Below are 13,313 nucleotides of genomic sequence, written 5' to 3'. Positions count from 1 at the left end.
TTACTCGGAGTGTACAAAACCGATAAATATTGTCCATGAGGAAGGGGAAGAGTTCCCAGTTGAAAAGGATGTGGACACCCAATGCAGCAGGGTAGAGACAGGCTTAAGGGAGGACAACAGAGACCTATGTGGGGTCCACCACAATGCTTGATGTACAGTAGAATAGGCCACACAGCGCAACTGTGCAGGAGCAGGGGTGGATTACAGAGGAATGGGGGGATGATGTACCAGCCAGCATATCAGACGGAACAACCAGACTATAATGCCGGAGATCACATGCAGATGCAGACATATGCGTGCAACTGGTGCCAACAAAAGGTGCATCAGTACAGTCACAACAGCCTATGTTGTACACACCACAGACACAAGAATATATGCAGTCACCACAACCATGCAGCAATCACTATCACAGCACTATCACAGCAGAGCATTGTAGCCACGACACACACAGATTCTACAATGCGACCAATGTGACTGTGGTAGGGGGTAATCCATTCACAGGGACAGGGAGGATTCTATACCCACAATAGGATAGCTCACAGACAGACCTGATGTGTTCAATCCTATTCATTACACACAAACCAAATGAGGAACCATGTATAGGTGTGACCATAGAGGACAATTAATTCTCTTTTCTTGTTGATACGTGGGCGGCCTTATCCTGTATTAGAGAAGGGAGATACCCGATGTCAGGCATTGCCATGAATGGCAGGCATTGCCATGAATGGCAGGGATTCTCTGGGGCTACAGACTTGGTTCCTTTCACTGACGAGATTCCGATTTCTATACGGGAACATGACTTGACCATGCCATTGTTATACTCCCGACAGACACCAGCCAACATAATCGGTAGGGACATGATGACCCAACTTATAATGACTATTTCATTCACTGAGCAGGGGATTGTATGCTCAACCCCAGGAATTCACTACATGAACGTTCAATAACTCATCAAGGCATACTTCGAGCAGACTGTACAGATGGGGGTGCCAGCAAACCCTGAGTTATTCCAATATGGATTGGAAGTACTATTAGCATAGCTATTAGCACTGCTTTGTTTACCCAATTAATTTTTGTTCAGACCAGAGATCTCCTCAGATGAGAAAGAGTGGCAAGTGTTGCTACTAGAACTGGAGAGGCTATTGTAAGGGACGAGAGGGTAGTGCTGCACAGGACTGATGACACAGGACGGATATGGAGAACAGTAATTGCGGTAGGAGACGGGCACAGACTGACTTATTTGACAGACGAATAACTGTTCTGAGACAACAGTTCAGAACTTGAGACAGTGTTCTTTATGAGCATTATCTATTGGGTGAGAGTCCATTATAGGGAAGTGCCACCGAAAATGGCCTTACTGAAAAGGCCCCACCGCCATTTCTCAAAGATTACCAAGTGCACGTAACAAGCGTCTTATTGGCCAATAGCCAATATGACATTGGCCTGCTAAAGGGAGTAGGAGATGTTAAAATCAAGCTTAAGCAAGGGGCTATCTTACCAAGGGCAAAACAATATCCTTTTTCCTGGGACGCAGACAAAGGCATTTTCGAGACAATTTCCACATTAGTGCAGCAAGGGATTTTGGTATTTTGGGAATTGCAGTGTAACATGGATGTGTACGCAATGAAGAAGGGGACAGGGGGATTGTGTCATATTATGCAGGATTTGCAGCCTTTGAACGATATTGTTGAAGCAGAGTTCCCATTAGTTTGCAATCCAGTGACAATACTATTTAGTATCCCACCAGAAGATACCCATTTTACAGTGAAAGATTTGAAGAACACTTTCTCCTCTAAACCATTTCATGAGGAGTTACAAGACCTGATATTGCTTCTATATAGAAATAAAATGTGGAAACACATGAGGATACCTCAGGGGTACTGCAAATCACCCTCTATATGTAATAGGGTCCTCCAATTGGACCTATGGAACATACATCTGGACAGCACAGTCATTCAGTACATAGACGATATATTGGTTTGTAACAGATCAGAAGAACAGTGTCAAAAAGATTCAGTACATTTGCGGATAGTGAAGCATGAAAGGGTTACAAGGTAGATAAGGTGAAGTTGCAATATTGCCAAACCAAGGTGTTGTACATTGGACAGTTAAGATAACAGGAAGGTAACCCCAGAAAGAGTGGAGATAATCTTTAGAACGCCACTGCCATGGATGGTAAGGGAAATCCAGCAGTTCTTAGGTGTCGGAAATTATTGCAGGGCCTGCGTGTTCCATTATAGCACATATACAAGACCTCTTTTAAGCGGGCTTTGGGAGCCCCATAGTAGGGACGGTAACCTGACATGGTCACAGAAAATAACAAAAGCATTTGAAGAATTGAAAGGGGCAATCTACATGGCCCCAGGTTTAGAGAGCCCCAAGTACAGTAAGGAATTCTATTTGTTTCCACACTGCAATGGAGTAGTGATGATGGCGGTGCTCACACAGAACATGACTTTAGGGCACAAACCAATAGCTTGTTATAGTGGACATTTAGCCCCAGTAATGAAAGGACACTGCCCTTGCAAACAAGCATTTGCTGCTGCTGCATTTGTGGTGGAGAAATCTGTGAATGTCACAATGGGTGTAGTACCACACTTAATCAATGCTTCAGTTTAAAACATGCAAAAGCACAATCCGTAAGGCTAGTTTGATTCTCACTCACACTCACCCACCAGTAACCCAAAGGTGGCTTTATTCCTTTATTTTCGAACTCACACATTCATACACTCTCTGACCTTCTGAATTCACACACTGAAACACCTTCTATGCCTGTCTTTAGGCCTAAACTCACTCATAGTAGCAATGACTTGCTACACCAAGAGAATCATGTTATCATGAGACATGATTGAGTCCTAATACAACACACTATAAATACAGTAATGTTCAACACTGGTGCCCCCTGGTTGCACTGTACAGTGACCCAGTTTTCTTTTGCCATCAACAACATGTATCTATAATTGGCTTGTCCATACATTCACCCAGCAAGGGGTGCTGGTGTACTCCCTGCACTTACTCTTCATGTGTTCTTAAAGCTGCATGCAAGTAATTGCGCCGACAGCGGTGAATGTTAAGAATTATTCAGGGCAGCTGGTTATCTTTGCCAATGGGGCAGCTTACATGTATGCCCTGTCAGTCAGTAGTCTCCATTTCACAGCCTCAACTCTGCTTCCCTGACTTGTGCTGGCACTGTATCCACGTATCTTCCTCATGCCCTGTCTGCTGCTTCTCAGAGGCCCTGCTCCAATTAAATCTCTGCATTAATGAGATGTGTTGAGAGGGCATGGCTTCCTTTTTTTTGCTGTGTCCTTGCTAACATTGCTTTCCCTGGCTTCTCTGTTCATATGGGGAATTGGAGGTGTTCCCCTATGTGGCCTGGGAGCTGTGTTTGTTACCACATATTGCCTGATCTCTGTGATTCTATGCTTGCTTTTCGCTTTATGTGTCCTCATGCTGGCTGACTTTAACCTTACATCCCAGGTGGTCCTGACACTTACCTCCTCATAGTGTTATTTTGGTCCTCCGATAGATGATACTGTGCAGACCAAAGTTCTACAAAAGAGGGACTTAGATTCTTGATTTGTTCAAGGTGGTTGTGGACGACTTTGGCTGTTCTATTCTTTTTCCCCCTCAAATAACTCTGGAGGACTGTTGATGGTGTTGCAGGAGAAAAGAAGGAAGACTTAATTACCTGTGGTTTATATACATCGATGGACATTCCGAGATTGGTTGTAGGATTATATGTGTAATGGAAGGAACTATGGGTATTGTAGTTTTTTTGTAATACCTTGTTTTTACTCCTGTGCAACAAAATAAAAGGGTTGCATGTGAGGGTTGTGGCTTGGCACCGTACACGTTGCGGCGAAACCTTTTCTCTCCTGCTTGAAGTTGCATGAATACGTTTACTGAAACAGCACACCTTGGCAATAAGTGAAATTCTGTGGTGCCGAACAGTCATACATTTGGGAGGAGGCGGCGGAGTGGATCCGACAGCAGAAGATCTCTGTTTGACGCTAATTTTCACTCAGCTGTGGCTACAGTATTGCCCACTAACCTGGCAGTGATGGCGTAGCATGCCACAGCACTTTTCTCAATGGTTGCAGCTTTTTTCACAATACAGTGAGGTGTTGGTAGGTCCTTCTGTGAAATTATAGAAAGAGCTTTATACGTTTAAAATTATCAGCTGTCTTAGCAATCATAGGATTTCAAACTTAAAGTACAAGTTAAGAAACATACTTGGACAGCATTCATGTCATTTGAGGCTGGCTTTGATGGAAAGACTGTCGTGTGAAATGTGGTTTGATATATTTAATTTTTATTTAACAAGAGGATGTAATCACATGTATACTAATACAATTTTTAAGAGAGTAGTCAAATGGCTTCACACAAGAGCTTCAAAAAAGGTCTCATGAGCATGAAGATTCTCCTTCCTCAGCTTCTAATTTAGAAATGCCAAACAGTGATTTGCCTCCTCCTTCTCATGCTCCTGTGGAATCTAATATGGAAACCATTTTAACTGAATTAAGGGCTATAAACACATTTTTGGGAAATAATAAACAGCAAACTCCAACAACTAGATAATAGAAGGTCAATTTTCAAGACCAGGATGGGTAGTTGTAAAGAAGAATTGGAGAGGCAGATGATGTAGCACATCACGTAGTGTACTTGGAAAAATCAGTTTTAGCTCTCCAAAAACACAATGAAGACTTGGGAAATAGAAGCTGTAGGGAAAATCTACGTATATTTGGCTTCCTGATGGAGTTGATGGGGCTGATTTCTGAATGAAGTTCTTCCTAATATTCTCAAACTTCACCCTACTTTGGCACTAAATAGTCAAAGGGCTTATAGGATGAGTGAAAGATCATACTGCCAAAAAGAAATCCATCCCACGTACAGTGATCTTTCAGTTGCTGGAATACACTCAATTACAAATGATATTATAAAAAGTAAAGGAAACTAATCAACAGGGATAGATCTAGCACTATGGCATATAGGCCTCTATCACTCTTGGACACACATTTTTGGGAGAACATTGCTGGATAAATCAGAGTAGTGGGCCCTAGAGAACGAAATCCTCACAGAAGTGCAACTAGGGTTTAAACCGGGATTGGGGACGAGTGAGCAAGCTCTAAATCTCTATTAAATAATTGCCCACTCCATGTATCTAAAACAAAGAGCACCTCGATTTGGCTTTTATGGCCCTGAACAGAGCTTTTGTTAAAGTTAATAGAACCAAACTTTGGCTAGGGCTTAGGTCAATTAACTGCCCAAGCAGCTTTTGAAATATTCTTACTACCATTCTCTTAGACACGACGGCCTGCGTTAGAAGTGCAATAAAGGGTCACTGCATCCTTATTTTAGAACCTCATCAGGACAACTTCAGAGATGCATACTGGCCCCTCTGTTGTTCTCCTTATATATAAACAGCCTGTACAGAACTCTCGTAAACACAATCAAAAATGTGCCAAAGATTGGGAACATGCTTTTTCCATTGTTGGTTATGCAGATAAAATTGTGCTCATTGCAAGAACCCCACAAGCGCTTCAGTGACTTATCAATGAGTTCACCACCCATATGATTCTCTAGATCTTTAAGTCAATAATAGTAAATCTGCAATATTTATTTATTTATTTATTTTATTTTTACATTTGGAAAGTGCCCAAACCCAGAGGCGCTGTTGCAAGACCAGTTAGATGATACAATCGAACTAAATAGCACATTTCACATTGAAGGACAGAACAGTATGAATAGCAGATTAAGGACAACAAACAGTGTTCAGAGGCTAGAAGGCCAGAGTGGGTACTTATCAATTAGGTGAAAAGCCATGTTTTTAGATCTTTGCCGAATGTCCAGTAGGAACTCTCAGCTCTTCAGTGGGCAGAGAGTTCCAGTGGTTGACTGTTATTGTTGGGAAGCTTGCCCCTCCTCCTTTCGCTCTTTTGGTTTTAGGTATGGTGAGGCAGTGGGCATAGGTGGACCTTACTGGTCTATTGGATTTGGATCTCTCAATTTTCTGGGCTAGGTATTGCAGTGCTGGGTAGCTCAAACATTTGCGAGCCATCGTTAGACTTTTGAAAATGGTCCTTTCTTTAATGGGAAGCCAATGCACTTTTCTTCTGGAAGCTGATATTGGTATGTTCAGTAAAACAGAGACATGAGCAAATGCCCCAGATGTTAGTCAATCAATCGTCAATACCCCAGGTGACAAAATTCAATTATTAGAGCTTCAGATTTGTATCAAGCCTCACGGGTGCCCCATATATTTTAAAACCAACATTGAAAATGAAGCAAACACTTGTTGGTTTTACTTGGTTTACAAGGAAGCTCTACCAATAAATATGATTTTGACATTCTATGAGATGAAAACCAAAGCTTTCTCACACTATGAGGCCAGTTTATGGGGAATATCCAATGCCGCCTCTCTGCAAACTTTGGAGAACATGTTCCTAAAAAAGCTGTTGGGTCTGCCTCAATCAGCTCCCAGTTATGGAGCACACTGAGTACTAGGAACCTTTTTTTTTGGTGGACAGCTTAATGTTAGAGATAGCTCTCCACTGGATACGCTGATGGTCAAACCCCAAAGCAACATTAAAAGTGTTTATCATGAAAAATGTTCTGTCCAAATCTGGTGCCCTTTATATCCCATGGCTCAAGCATGTCAAGAAGCATGTCAAGAAGCCCTTAGCAGAAATTAATGATGCTTCTCTTTTTCATACACGTAGTGCATTAGATCCCTCAACAAACTGGCTTTATGTAACCAATTTCAAACTTTCCACCAGGATCGTCGAGAGAGTATGGAACTGCAGATACCAGCAAACCGCAGATATGCAGTGATTGCTGGAAAAAGAATCCAGAATTATCTATTGTGGAGCAACAAGCTAAACAAAAGATCTTCAGTTACAAGGGCTTGCTTTAATAGCTGTCCACTTAAGGTGATAACTGCATATTGAGTACTTAATGACCAGGATGTAAGTTGCAATGTGTGTCCTGCTCCTTGTGCAGATGTACTACATTTAATACTTTTTGCATGGCATATCCCCAAGCAAGATCAAGCACAATATTGAACATCCTAAAGGGAGCTGGCTTCTTGCAGTGTCATCCGACAATTTACTACCTATTGAAAGATGATACGCTGCTGTTGTGATGGGCACCATTATCATACTTTCAGCAGGCTATGAAATAGTACAGCATAGTATTAGCACAATCCATATAATCGTTGGCTGATTCTAATTGTATTAGGTAATATGCTGAAGCAACCCGTATTTTATCCTGTAATTTGTATATTATATTTGTAGTGTTTTTATATGAATTGTTTTTATGCATGTTTTATGTAATTGTATTCTGAAATGAATGAATGAAATCAAATAATGTGCAATGGTCATAGCATTTTTATTCCCCGGATGTTTCTAAAGCTACAGCGAAGTGAAGAAAATAACTGCTATCGTATCGGAGAAATGTCCATCCACAAAGCAAAAAGTGCACAATTCGCACTTGAATCCGCTTCCGCCAGTTCTGTGAAATCAGCATTACGTTTCCGCTGCCACTGAAATTTCACCCGGTTTTGTGTGGTTTTGCGAAGACCATGGTGTTTTGTTACTATGGGCCTCATTACGACATTGGCGCTCACGTAATGAGGGGTTCCGGTCCCGTCCATTCTCCTACTTTTTTCTGCATTCTTTATTGTTAGTATTTTAAGGATGATCTATTATCTATATCTTCACTTTTTCAAGTTTTCTCCAGTTTTTAAAGTAAACACAAGAGTAAATTCGTCTCACTATCTTGGTTTCCAGTACTGCAGTTTTATGTTTCTCTGAATTCTTCTTGTGTGTCATTCCCTTTCTGTATGGTTTCCTATAAGCAGAAGCAACTTTACTGGCATAGTGTGAATCTTAAAAGTTACATGTATATAGGAAGTACTAAACTTTTTTGCAGGATAATAAGTGAAGCAAGCAATACGAACATCCATTAAGGAAACATTGGTCAATAACATTGCATGGAATGTTAACAGCTCCATCAAGAGGCTGCCATATTTGAATAGATTCTAACCGGCATTTGTTGGCATGCCGTAAACTCACCTGTCTTTACAAGAATTGATGAAATTTAAAAATATTGAGTGGGTAAGATAATCTCTAGCCAGGGGAATGGGAAGCAGAATGGAGTTGCTATTTTGATTTAGAAAAATGAATGAATTATATTGCATAATGACTCTGATATCAAGGTCAGATGAGCTATACTTAAGCTAAATAATAATTCTCAAATTATCTCTATTGTTAATTGATATAGGCCAACAAACCCTGATCCTGACTTATGGTTTAATATTAAAAATGTTGTATTCAATCTAACTACCCTAATTTAATTGTGTGTGGGCATTTTAACAATGGAATTGATCTTTTTCTGGATAGAAGGTTGATAGGTCAGTTCAAAGAAAATAGGCGTCATAAGCAATTCCTGAGTTGTATTTCAGAAGTTGGTTTGGTGAACTCTTGGTATCAAGCTCATTATACAGAACCATTTTGAAGAGGAAATGTAAAAGGTTCACAAGGCAGTTGGAGATCAGGCATTTGCCCAGATTGAATAGGTCATACAGTATGTAAAATAAATGAACATTAACAGTGTCCAGGCATTGTGATAGCTCTGATGATGGTTTAAGGAAAAGAAAAATAAACAATTGAATGAAATAGCAATGTGAGAAACTACATTTTTAAATGGAGTCGCAATAACAGCACTGCGTGCAATATTGAGCATTTGTGTTATGTTACAACCACTCCATTATTCTATCACTAACAGCACAGTGGACTATGCAAACTACTGCACTTCAAGCTTGACATGGTACTAACAAGTGATTGGGTGAGACAAAAGCTGTGATGACCTAACAGACAGCACTGGTGGGCATTTTATAGTAAAAATGCAAAATTAAGATAAGGTAGCTGGAGAACCTGCAGTTTGTAAGTAATAGCTAATAATAAGTGCTTGGCTGGCCTGTGTTCTGATAGGGGTACAAGGAAAAGAAAGATAATTAAATCAATTATCATTATCAGAGGGTCATTGAATCTGTATTTAAGCAAGTATGTACATTCAATGCATGTGTTTATGTGCATGTTAGTTGTGTGTTTTATGTGTACACTATGCAGTTGTTATTTATAGCCTTGAGGTGCATTGTGTTGACATGTCCTGAGCATGCATTCAGTTGTGTTTTGTTTGCCCAATGTTCAACTGTGTGCAATGTTCTGTATCTGGCTAATGTTTAACCCATGTTTTTGTTTCACTGCTAATGTTCTGTTATTTTATGATAGGAACACGTATAAAGCATACAGTCACCCGAAAATATCATGTCGCTGAGAGGGAGGAAGGGCAGAGTGGCCAGTACCATCTAGAACAAGTAGATCTTCAAGGATTTTCTAAATGCAAGATGATTAGGAAAATTCTTTAATGGGAGCGGCAGGTCGTTCCACAGTATGGGCTACAACCACAGAAAATGTTCCATTAGGGCAGTAACGGGTGAATTTGGCCCGCAGGTATTCCGCTCCTACATCGTGCAAAGCACGATGGACCAAACATAGTGCCGTGAACTTAATGCGCTGGGCCACAGGCAACCAATGGAGGGATCGCAGAACTGGTGAAATATGTGCCCCAGTCGCAACTCACACAGCCGGATTTGGTAGGCGCTGTAGTTGCTGGACAAGACCCTTGGGCTGATGAATTGTGTGTGCAAAGAGTAGATATGTCACCTTTTGTGTTTCATCATGTTGTATGGTCGTTGTGTTAAATTTTTTGGAATTAGCATATGTGGCATGTTTTTGTATTATTCCTTTTCACATGTGCTTGTTGGTGGTGTGTGTCAAGTTTATTAAATATAACTGCAATACATAACACTAAATAATGTATATTGTGCATGGTGTTTCATCCCTATGATGTTAAATGTCCAAAAAAGCAATATTTTTCCCAGTAAACGTCTGATGCAAACAATGTTAATTTTACACACTGTATGTATTATGCAGCTTGAACTACATTTATTGATAAGGCATATATAATTCTTATTAAGTGAACATTGAAATAAGAACATTTTTACTTCATGCATGTCCCTTTTAAATCTTGCCTGGATTTACTCAGCGCTCAGTTCTCAAGTCAAAAGGTCCGGAGTTCAGCTTTTTGGAAAACATAGCCACCATAAATCAGTAGCTAATATGTTAGCTGAGCTGAACAGCCACAGCTGTGGTATTCAGAGCATATGCCCTTGTCTTAAAAATACATGAGGTTAAACCCTTTAGATCCCAAAGCAAAATGTTCATGGGTGTCACAGTTTATGAGGGAAGCAGGGTCAGATGTCAAAGGCCTGCTTTTTTCAGAAAGGTTTGGTTCAAAGGAACAGATGCTCATATAAAACCTGAACCTTTGCAGAGCAGAAGGCCATTGTACATTATGTGTCTGCTTCCTGCCCTGGGGTCTCTAATATTTGGGCAGAACTTTATTCTATTAATGATGACCCCCAAAGAAAATGTAAAGCACTGATTTGAAAAAAAGTAAATGGATTCATTTAAAAGGCACATATAATGCAATCATAGTATCGGCTATAACTTTTGAGTCTTTTGATTGATTACAAAAATTGATTTGAATTCAGCAAAGTGTGCCACATCATCTGCCTATAAATATGATATATTTATATGTGGGAATTATTAATACATGTACATCTTTTAATAACTCTATCAGATTATCAGCTACTGGAACATGAAACAAGTGCACAAATTCAGAAGGTTCTTGCTATTCTGAAGATTTAGAACTCACTAATGGTGCAGGTCCATACAAGAAATTATAGAAGTGGGGGATATTTTAGTCCAATTTGGTCATAATTCTGGAGGGGAAGAGAGAGACATACCTTCCCTTGTCACCTGGAAAGGAAAAATACATTGGCCCAATGAAAGTAAAGGAGAGGACACTTGAGGGTGTCAGTTTCTGAAGAAAACCTTTCATAGCATCCGTCCATCTACATCAAATGATGATGCATGGGTGGAGTTTGTCAGATTTTTAAGGCCAAACACAAAGGAGGTTGGGAGAGTTTTTGGGAAGAATGCAGAGGAAGGAGCTTGTAAACAGTACACATGCTGATTGTGGTTCCACCTAGATGTAACTGATGAAAATCCTCCTTAAGAATGCCTTTTCCAGAGGAAGCCAAAAGCAGAAGCCTTTCGCAAGTAAGAACCAGATTTCCTGAGAGGGATTTGGAAGCACGGAGGAGATTAGGAGCAGAGCTCACTTGGCAAAGCTGCCTGCACGGTTGATGTTCTCATATGTTGTAGGGCCTTAAAACACAAACCAGAGGTGAGAGCAACAATCCCTGTACATTTAGGTATATGTCCAAAGAATTAGTTAAACCCCAGATATAAATAAAGTGTAAGTCTTTTGGGTGAATCCTTTACAGCCTATGCACTAATAGGAACATTTGTGGAAATATACTTACAATAGAAGCTGAGAACAGTGTTTAATGTTGTGTAGTGATTGTGTGCTGGGTTTGTTGTTGTTGCATTTTTTTGCCATATGAAATTTGCAGGTAACGATTGCTTGCGGCGTACATGCAAACTGCACGCTGTAAACTTCCATGTTGGTGTTGGGTGAATATTAATGACATCTCTCATGAACTGCAACATTTAAACCTTGCAACTACTTTCTGACAGTCACCCCTTTGATGAATTCTATAACTAGTTGCAGCTGTAAAATATGTCTACTGTATTTGGCTCCCTGCATTACATTTCTTCGTGAATCTGGCCCAATATGTACGAATGACATTGATAGCCACTCTACAAGAGGGTCTGCTTTCATTTTTGTAAGTGACCATGAGGCAAACATGCTGCGTGTGCCTCACCTAATCCTTGAATAATTTTGATTCCGTTTTCCGGCCGCCTTTAACAAATGGTTTCATGTAATGCTTACCATCTACCTTTATTAAATATTAAACAAAGAATGTAATTGATAACAGATTCATGTCTCAGCTTCTGCACACACAACCTGATCATTTCCATTTAAATGATGAACATTAAACTTAATAAGCCCAAATGCCTTCTTACTCTTTCTTGACTGTTGTCACTATGTAAGCGCATTACGATCAGGCTGCTGAATGTTTGATTCTACCCTGCTAACCTCCTGTTGAAATACAATATGAAAAAATAACATGTGCTCCAAAATGGAAAGTACAGGAACCAAAACAAAACCAACATATCACATCATAAAGGAAAGCGAGAAAAAAATAAGTGTGGGTAATCGCACAGTTTGGAAACGTTTAAAAGTATATAGCAATTGATTGTTCTGCAAGTGATCGATGCAATTATTTCCAAAGGCCTACGAAGTATAACTGTGCGAGGGAAGTAAATGCCCTACCACATCTTTCCCGGAAATAATGTTCTAATAATTACATTGCATGGAAAATGTGCGACAGTGTCAGCTGCCTAAATAACAGATGCAAGATGTGTACAAGGAATTGCGTCGTCCAGTTGTTGATGAAATAATAATCTAGGTCCCACAGAAAGACATAGCGTCTCTACTTATTGACGGCCACCTTCAGCGCTGTACATTTTGCATACATAATGTAGACAGGCTTCTGTGAGGAAGTCTTCTAGTGATGTTATGTTGGGAATTACATCCTAACATGTTTTGAAAAATACATACCCTGACGGAGCACTACATCAGTTCGAAAGAACACAACATGCAGCAATTTAAAAAAATGCTTCAGAGCTGTGTGTCTGTGTGTTCAATGTGTCATGCCCTACGGTCATGCTGCAGCGAAAATCTAACATGTATTATGTGAAGTATTAATCCGAATAAAAGATATGGTCTCTGTTGAACATTTCAGTGGATCATTTACAATGTTTTCCAATGGAGAGTATTATGGCAGGAGGGCTTTGGACATTGGCTTAGATGTGTCTAACAGTAACACGCACAGTCAGCTCCAGTAGGTCTGTTTTAATATAGCCGTATAGGTGGCAGTATTGGTCGGGAATGCGGTTGTATGGTTGAATGTATGAATGGTGGATATGGCTGTGGCTGCATTGGTGGATAGATACGTGGCTGAATATGGCAGTATCAAGGGATGGGGCAACAGGTGGATGAATATGGTTTTATGGATGAATGGCCAGCAAATGATGGCTAGGACTCCCAAAAAGTACCCAAGAGGGATTGATAGTAAATTAATATAAAGCAGAGCAAATCTCCACAGTATCCCACCGTTATTCTTTACCAGGACAGGTAATGCCCAGGCCATTTAGATGCTGAGATAAGTACCCTTCCAGCCCCCTGCCGGGTGCTAATTTCTCGCTGCTGGAGAC

Source organism: Ambystoma mexicanum, chromosome 2p, assembly GCF_040938575.1.
Source record: "Ambystoma mexicanum isolate Mex_15411 chromosome 2p, UKY_AmexF1_1, whole genome shotgun sequence".
NCBI classification, from domain to species: domain Eukaryota; kingdom Metazoa; phylum Chordata; class Amphibia; order Caudata; family Ambystomatidae; genus Ambystoma; species Ambystoma mexicanum.
The sequence above is the reverse complement of the archived record's forward strand: the minus strand, read 5'-3'. Positions refer to the sequence as shown.